General features: G+C 45.8%; 1 pseudogene; it reads left to right on the top strand.

Annotated features, from left to right (window-relative positions):
- Positions 1-6,139: 6,139 nt before the first annotated feature.
- Positions 6,140-8,533, top strand: LOC115324024 (annotated as a pseudogene).
- The last annotated feature ends 973 nt before the right edge of the window (positions 8,534-9,506 follow it).

Below are 9,506 nucleotides of genomic sequence, written 5' to 3'. Positions count from 1 at the left end.
ATTGACGTTCTTTCTTCCCTTAGTTCGTCTGCAGTGTACTAGCGTGGACGGCCGAACGCGCGCTTTCGTGAAATGGCCTGCGATAATCATTTAGGAGTCGCTGTGCTCAGCCAATAGGAAAAGGGATATTTCTTTCGCGTTTCTTTCTTCTTCCGGTTTCAGACGCCACCTGCTCCTCTCCATGGTACAGTTAGGGCTTTCGCATTAAAAAAAAAGGTTTAATTTTATAGTTTTAGGTGAGGAGGATGAGGTAAAAGGCGACTACAGAAGTCCCATCGTCCAAAGTGTCGGCCATTTCATTGTGCCTAAAAAAGGTACATTAAAATTACGATAACTGCCCAAAAACATATATTGAGATTCTTGGGCAAGATCATTAAGTATCCGGTTCCATAGACGATCGAGACTTTATCAAAAAACCCATTAACAAAATAATAACGGCGAATGTGCATGATGGTTCTAATGAAGGTGCAGACGGCGGCACTAGGATGATATCGTCCTCTCCTTCGCATATCTGATTATGGTCACTGAGCAGGTAAGACCGGTAGGGAGCATATTCAGTTGTCCCACTTCCAGCGCGAGCTTCTTATCTTCGACACCCTTTGACTTCATGTGAACTTCGACCACGCGCGCGCATCCAAGTCACGTCGCAAGGCATGGAGCGCGTGCGGGTCTCGAAGGACACATCATACCGCCATCATCCTTTGAGGAAATTTGGAGGTCAATGACATCGTTTGTTAACGTATGCAATAATTTGCATAGCTGGCTGAGGGCGGGAGTGTAAGATGATGAACAAAAGAAATATGTATATATACTCATATGTAAACAACACATTTCATTTCTCGAACATTTGCTCAATTTTAAGAATTTGAAACTATGTACGTCCTTGAAATTGCCGACTCCGGTCAATATTTTTCAATTACGCGTGATTTTAACTAAAGCAGTGTCCCTGAATTGAGTAGTTTTACGAATATGATGGCTCAAAATTGGGTTTCGGGCGCCTGCGACACAACCTAAACTACCCGCTAGAGGAATGGCAACACTGATGATCAGTCGTGCGGCCTAGACGTGACGTCATAAGGGTGATTCGGTACACGGTACAAGCAATCGACCTTATTCTTAGCGAAAAAAGGCCGTACTTCAAACGAATTTGAAATATATTGAATACGAATATTCATTTTGTATTTCTTCTGTATTATTTTGGCCCCACTCGAAATAGGCGCGTAAGGTATTCAAAATACATAAAAAATATGGGTCAAAACAAATTTTAGATATACCAAAACTATACTTCCGTCCCACTCAAGATGCCATTTGTGTATTAAAAATGGGCTACACATTTTTTTTTTTTATTTTGGACTTTGTTAGTAAATGGCGATCCTGTGGTATTTGAAATACATGTCACAACTACACATTGCAAACAAACACAAACACCATGACGCACTAAACACCTGATCCACAGTCCGTTGACTGCCCTAGAGCCATATATAGCCTATATATTGAAGGTAATCATTTGGCCGGTGACCATCTCTGCACTTATTAAGGTCCCAAGTATTCGATCTTCTCTTTGGGAGTCTGTCCAAGGGAAAACAGTGTTTTGAAGTTCGTGGATGATATCTCTTACTAAAAAGCGTTGGTACAGCTAATAATAATTCGGCGCAGTCGCTAAGACAACATCCACAGAAACGGCTACTAGAAAAAATGTTATTGCTTCTCTGCATAGCACCACTCAGGACGAAGCGAGTCAAGGCAGTTTCTTCGCTTTAAAACACTGTAAACGACTTAATTTTCGCGAGGACCTAATGTACGCGAGTTTTGCGATTCTCCTACGATTCCGAAAAATAGGCCCCGCGAACAATTCCGGTAAAATGCAAACATATTAGAATCTATATTGCGATCCCAGCGCGTCGCGAAAATTAGAATTCGTAAATCATTCCAAAACTCCAAACTTTGACCCCAATCGCGAAATATTGAGCCCGCAAAAAAGAAAAAAAATATTTTAGAGTAGTTATTTTGCTTTTCTTTACTAGTTGACTATTTAGTACGGTCGTTAATGTCACTATATTAGAGTCACTACTCAAATCACGTATAATGGTGAGTATACACATTCAGTGAACTAACATTGTGCTAACAGAACCACGCCAAACATATCTGCTCACAGCACTCGCTGAAGCTTTCCAGCATCAGGGAATGTTGCGGTTGTAGTTCCCGAGCCCCATTTGTGATTGGTGTGCAAGAAACGCATCAGACGTGTCCTTGATAAAAAAGCAAACAATAACATAAACTGGGCTGATTTATGAGTGCGATGCTGGAGAACTCAATTGAAAACTAATCAAATGTTTTTTTAGGCAATTCAGCGTACTTCATATCTGCTTGAAGTGAACTTCTAGAAGCGAGCTTTTCAATACTTTAGTAGCTTAAGTCAAACTACCAAGGTATTGCAGCCAAAACGCTCTTAGAGTATAACACAACAGCATTTACGATTTCCAGGTATTTTAAGAGTATTTTGCACGTATTTTTGACCCCTGCATTTTTATCGGGGTTGGAGTACATTTTGCGTGAAATAAATAAATATTTTAAGAAATCTATGTGAAAGGTATTTTGTGCCTACTAATTTAGTATTTACATATTTCAGGACGCACGAAGGGAACTTCAAATGTAGGTTAAATAACGGCATTTCAAAAATATTTTTAGAAGTATATTTTAGTACTAAGTAAAAAAAAAAGAAGCGCATATTTTTGGTCTATTTTTGGTGTACTTACAATTATGAACTGTATTTAAAATACACTCAAATTAGAATGTGGTGTATTTTAAACGCATTAGTTTTCGCTAAGGGTTAGCTCCATCGTGACGTGATGTAAGCGTTGTTTTAGCTATGTTTTCGGTCTTGCGTCACGCCACTAGTTTGCGAGCTGCAAGAGCAAACAATTCAAATTTCGAACACCATTCCGCATAACTAGGTGGACTAGCCCTATCATATTTGTGTAGGCCACATGACTTTTTAACGTCAAGTCAAAGAAGACTCTCAAAACTACCGCCCTCATATGACATCAGATTGCTCATTTCTGATTGATCCTGAGTAATTGACGGAATTGCAGAGTTATCACCATTGTAGACATAATAAAAAAGCGGCTAATTTCATCTGCGACACTATTCATCGGTGATCGTCTCATTATTATCACAAACTTTCTTGATGGATAGTTCGTTTTTGTCGGAAGAGCGTAGAACTTTATTAGATTTTCTTTAAAACACTTAGATATTGTGTGAATTAAAGACACTATATATCCATAAACAAACGAGGATACGTACTGGTTGGCAGGGTGAAGGCAACGAACCTTCAGAACGCAGCTCCTGGGCGCCCGTTGCGGCTTGAGCGGCGTCGCCGTCGCCATAGGCGTAATCGCACTTTGCGTTATGGGACGTTTCCCATGACGACGTGACATTTGACGTCACTTTTGACGTCACGAGGGTGACGAGTGACGTCAGGAGAGAGGAGAAGGACGATATTTTTTAGAGCGCAGCTCTTAGGCGCACGTTTCCGGCTTGAGCGGTGTCGGCGTCGCCGTCGGCGTAACTGTAAGGTCACTTGACCCCCAGGTCACGTGACCTCCTCCAGGTCCCGTGACCTCCCCGAGGTAACATGACCCCCCGGTCACGTGACCCTCCAGCAGTAGAAGGGGGTGGAGGAGGTGGGGGAGGAGAGAGGAGGACAAGGAGGTGAGGGGAGGAGGTTGAAGGATGAGGGGGAGGTGAAGGAGAAGGAGGGGGGCGGAGGAGGAGGATGAGGGGAGGAGAAGTAGCAGGCAGGATCACGAGGGAGGAGGAGGGAGGAGGAATACACTCTTCCCTCAGTACCCCTCCCTCCTCCACCTCAAGAGCTGCGCTCCAATTCGGCGTTACAGGGCATTGTAAACGGGTTTCGGTTTTCCGCTAGATTTAGCGGAAAAATTTCCCACTAGGTTAAGCAGAAAAACTTTCCTCTAAATTTAGCGAAAAAAATTCCCTCTAGTTTTAGCAGAAAATTTTAATTCTCAATTTAGTTAAAACAATTCCCCGTTAAAATTAGCGGAAATATTTCCCAGCTAAATTTAGAAACAAAACTTTCCACGCTATATTTTGCAAAAAGGTTCCAGGCTAAATTTAGCAGAAAAAAAGTCCCTTTTTAAATTAGCAGAAAGATGTCGACGCTAGCTGAAAAAATGTTCCTGCTATATTTAGCGAGGAAAGTTTCCAGGTAAATTAAGGTTTCCAGGCACATTTAGCAGAGACATTTCCTGCTAAATTTAGCATGGGATATTTCCACTGAATTTAGTAGAATTGTTGCGAACGTTTTCCGCTAAATGGAGGAAAGGAGGGGAGGAGAGGGAGGAGGGGCATACCCTCCCCTCCTTCTCCTCAAGAGCTGCGTTCTTATTCGGCAATACCGGGAATTACAAACGTCTTTCAGTTTTTTTTTATTTTGGTTTAAATTTTTTGACACGGTGTATTGTGAGTTTTCAAATATAAAATAATGCGGATCACCCATGTGCCCTTTTTTTTTCTTTTCTGTACGACCAGGAACATAGCCATCAATATAGGTGCATACGAAGTGTTTACAAAATGCTATTTGCGCAAGTGTTTCAAACACCTCTTTTACTTAATTTAGGATGTCAACGTCAATTGCCCCAGTGTAGTCGCGACACCTTCCTGCTTCCTTTTTAGAACATATATTTTAGGGGCGAAGCTCCTCAGGGTCTAGCCTTGTCCATCCATCCGTCGGGCGTCCGTGCTCACATCGATTGCACTGCCCCTGAAATCGGCCCACTAAAAAAAAAAAAAAGAAAAGAAAAAAACACGTACATCCGCGAAGGGTTTCGAACTCAGAACCGCTTGCTTATGAAGGCAGATGTCTTAACCACTACGCTACAACCCAACGTTGCATGTACCTGCTCAACGTCTATACAAGAGAGGGCGCTGCGGTAAAATGCGTATATAGTCGCGTTAAACTTTGCATGCATTGGCTCAACGTTTATAGACAAGAGGGCGCTGCGGTCAAATGATCTACTGCGTATTTAACCACGATCCATACAACACATTCTCTTTCTAACATGGACCGTTGACTTAGGCGATGGAGATGCGTTCCCACGGCTTCTAGCGGATCCAAGCTGATCCGCTCGAAGAACCACTGGCTCTGCATTTCACTGACCATAAAGCAGTAATAATGAAGTCGAAACCCAACCCGGAACTCAGCACAACCTATGAGCAACAAAAACAAAATATCAGCACCACCAGCACTGCCTATGAACAATAAAATCAGTATCATCAGCACCACCAGAGCTTCGCCCCACACAACATCATTCACCACGTGGAGATGCGGCCTCTTTAAATGAGGTTAGTTATAGACCACACATGCACGATCAGATCTAGCTTCGTCGATTCAGAGAACGTCACTTCTGGAAACTACCTCAGATACCAAGGCGATGTCAAGCGAAGATTTGTTGCCACTTGGCATGCACGTGGGACATATGACAACTTAATTGGCTATTTAAAAAAAAATCACGTATAATATCTCTATCAAATAACGGCCACTTTGTGTTTTTGACATTTGTTTTGAAACTGCAGCACTAGATTTCGGCAGGAATTCATCCTGGAGACGACAGCCACCTGCACTTCAGTCAATCCCAGGAAGCTAGGTCAAGTTAAGATCATAAAGTGGTACTAGTGGCGCGAGTACAGAGGTGTCTCCAATATCACCATCGAGGACACCGGGTCTTGGACCAGAGAAGCCGTCAGCACAACAGCAGCTTACACCAAGGCCCTCACGGTGGACGCGGAGACAACTTGTGGAGATCCACATCTCCTCCATTTGTGGGACGCCAGACGGTCGCTACTCAAGAGGTGGAAGAATCGAAGCTTCAACGGGAAACTGAAGACAAAAATCTAGGAGATTAGCCAAAAGGCAGAGAAGTACACCGCGGAGTTGACCATCCAAAACTGGTGCATCACGGGCGACAACATCTAAGGTCGACTCAGCTCGGCGAGCACGTGGCACCTCTTCAGGGGTTCCACGTGCTCGCCCCAACAACACCTCCCCAACAACACCGGATTGGCCACGTGAAAACGAATCTCCGAGCTTCTGTTCAGGAGCCCTCTCACCACACACGAAATGTTTGACACCCTGGCAAGCAAGTACTTGTGCATCGAAGTATATCAAGCACAAGGAACAGCCATGGGCGAGCCAACCCTGCACTGGACGAGCCCCTTTACCGTCTGGGAGCTGGAATACGAGTTGAGCAAAATGAAGAAAACGACGGCACCGGGCCACTACTCCATTGCGGCCAAACTACTCTACAACATGGACTGCGAATCAATGAAGAAACTAGCGGACCATTTCGACGACCACTACTGGTCTAAAAGCGAGAACACCAAGTTTTGGAAGGAAGCTGACGTCACCCTCATTCCTAAGCCTAAAAAAGACCTAAGTTTCGACAACCTTCGGCCAATATCTCTGACCTCGTGCCTTGGCAAATACTTAGAGCGCATCATCTATTCGAGGCTGGTGGTGCACTTGGAGAAGCAAAGCCTCCTCTCACACACGCATTTTGGCTTTCATCAGCACGTGTCGTCCCTAGACATACTGCTGTGGCTCTACAAGGACCTTCTGAAGAAACCATCAAGCATGGAGGCCAGAGCAGTCCCTGTCCTGGACCTCAAAGGCATTTTCGACAACGTCACTCACGAGAGCGTTCTGCGAGGTTAGGCGAGCATCCACGGTGGCCAAAAGACCTAGGATTACATGAATAGCTTATTGACGGACAGGACTGCCATCCTGAACATCGAAAGTCACACCTCGGACCCGTACCAGCTAGGGCCTAGGGGGACTCCCCAGAGTGCAGCTCTGTCGATAGTTCTCTTTCATCTGGCACTCAAGGGACTACTAGAGATCCTGAACAACATTCCCGGCATCGAACACGCCATCTGCGCCGACGACATCACCATTTGGTCCAAGTCTGGCAGTGACGACCAAGTTGAAGAAAACCTCCAGAGCGCAGCGAATGCCGTTCCCTTGTATGCTGTATGCTGAAGACTGCGGCCTTCAACACTCTCCCCAAAAGTCAGAACTGCTGGTGTTCAAGAACGCGGACAGCAGACAACCACATGCGGACCTGAACATCTACATCGACGGACGAGAAGTACCCAAGCCCAAGGAGGTGAGGGTCCTCGGCAGGATCTCACCCAGTTGGAAAGAAATTTTAGCAGAATAGGCAAGCTCACTACTTCCACAACGTACGTCGTCGGGATGCTGAGGAGAATAAGGAACGAGCGGTACGTGCTCAATGAAGAGGAAGCTACACAGTTGGTATATGACTTCGTGGTCTGCCGGGTCATGTACGCCACCCCGTACCTGAGACTCACCCAAACCGAATTCAACAAGCTCAACGTTCTTATTCGAAGAGCTTTTAGGTGCGCCCTTGAACTACCAGAGTACGTGGCCACGTAGGACCTGCTCAGCACGGGCCTTTACAACACCATCAAGTAAGTCTGCGAAACCCACCGGATGCCACAAATCAAGCGCCTCAGCGAAACAACGAACCAAAGATGGCTCTTAGAGCGGCTTCAATTGGCCACACCGGGTTGCATATTACACTCAGAACCCAAACAGGAACTAACACGAACTGTAAGTTGCAAGATCACGTTGCAGAATATCCCAAGGAACATGAACTCGGAAAGGAACTCCGACTGAAGAAGAGTTCGTGCGCAGACCGTATCCAGGATATTGAACAAGAAGCCCGGAACTCTCCACGCCGACGCGGTCATCCTACCGAGAGGCAATACCGCCACTCTGGCCGTGACCGATCATTGTGGCAACGTGGTCAGGACAGCGTCGGTCTATACGACCCTCACAGAGCACGCAGGAGAAGCCGCAATTGCTCTGGCTGCCAAAGGTACCAAACAAGAACACGTCACCGTGGTCACAGAATCGCAACGGGCGTGCCGCAACTTTTCCAAGAGTGAAATAGGCGAAGTGGCGGCGAGAATTCTCTCAAAGGTGCAGTTTACGAGCATGAAGTTCGTTTGAGCACCAGATAACGCGGGTGTCGAGGACAACGAGGTGGCAGACGCTGCATCCCAAGCCTTTCATTCGAACCGGGACTCGCCCGTACCTCAACCACACTTCCCAGACACCAACATGGAGTATAACGAGTAGTTGAAGACCATCAGGGAAGTCAGGATGACTCGTTCAGCGCTACCTTCGAAGTTCACCAAGGAGGACGAGCACCTCTATAGAAGACTGCAGACAGGAACCATGAAAACGCCAATGAAGCTCCATCAATGGTACCCCCAACTCCATCCTTCACGAACTTGCTTCTTGTCCGGGTGCAAAGGGGGGGACCTGTACCACTTGATGAGTGTTTAAGCACACTAAAGTTTGGACCCCATTCCAAACCCGGCGAAATACTGTTGGAACGCGGGCCTCCGCTGGAGCGATCGGGGAAGCCAGCACTGGTTAGTACGGAGAGCGACGGTTGTGCAAGCCGCGATTGAAGCACCGGACTAGGGGCACCCAGTCAGAACTGATTCCCTGATCAAGATCTCCTATCTCTTTCTATAATCCGTCTGACCCTACGAAGGACTTAAGCCCAAAGCTGCAGGCCACCGGGTCCAGTCACGAGCCTGTTAGAAACTAAGTGGTATATTTGCTTCGTCGTATGTATCATTGCGCCAAGAAGCGCCTTACGGAGCCGAGTTTTTCGTCTGCTTTTTGAACTCTCGCGAGGCTCTGTCTGTTTGCTACAACTGTAGAGTACTGAATGGGTTAAATACTTTCTGGAAGCGATGGGGCGAAGATAACCCGGGATCAGAACCAGTGACCATTCAGAAATGATGGGTCGCATAGAGTGTTCGATACGGGATCGTATGTACGGACCTTGAGCGGAAGAGAGATGCAGGTCCGGGCGCGTCTTATGTACACAAAAGTTGAATTGGATCGGATTGTTATGGCTAAGGAGGAACCACTTTATATCAGTGTTGCCTGAGCGCCGTACAGCTCCTCCAAACAGTTGGCATGTTTACGAAATATGGCAAGGAAAATTATTAAACTAAATAATATGTACCTCTACTTCACCAATATAAAGTAGCCCTCAGTCATAGCAGAGAACCATACGGGTTAATCAGTGCACTCTTTCGCAATGCGGATGCAAGCTTTTCCGAGGTTGTGCTTCGCCCACCACTCTTGGGGCCCTTGTCCATCGCGGGGTGAGACGGAGTATACTCCCCCCTTCCGCTATCCCCTTCTTTCATAAAATAAAAGATGCCTTCAACAACAATAACGTACATTTAGGCGGAGAACAGGGTTTGAAGTTGCGCGGTTTATTTTTGCGGTAAAGAAAATAAAACGCTTCGTAATATTCTTTTTATTTCTTTAGTAGAGTTTCTGCGTACTGCGGAAAGGTAATGTACTTATCGTACCGTGTCATAACTTTGCATCAATAAATGTTGAAAAAGTATAACCCCCAGGTCACGTGACCCCC

The sequence above is a fragment of the Ixodes scapularis genome, unplaced genomic scaffold, assembly GCF_016920785.2.
Source record: "Ixodes scapularis isolate PalLabHiFi unplaced genomic scaffold, ASM1692078v2 PGA_scaffold7__128_contigs__length_106722199, whole genome shotgun sequence".
Lineage (NCBI taxonomy): Eukaryota > Metazoa > Arthropoda > Arachnida > Ixodida > Ixodidae > Ixodes > Ixodes scapularis.
This window is presented reverse-complemented; position numbering and strand designations above follow the sequence as displayed.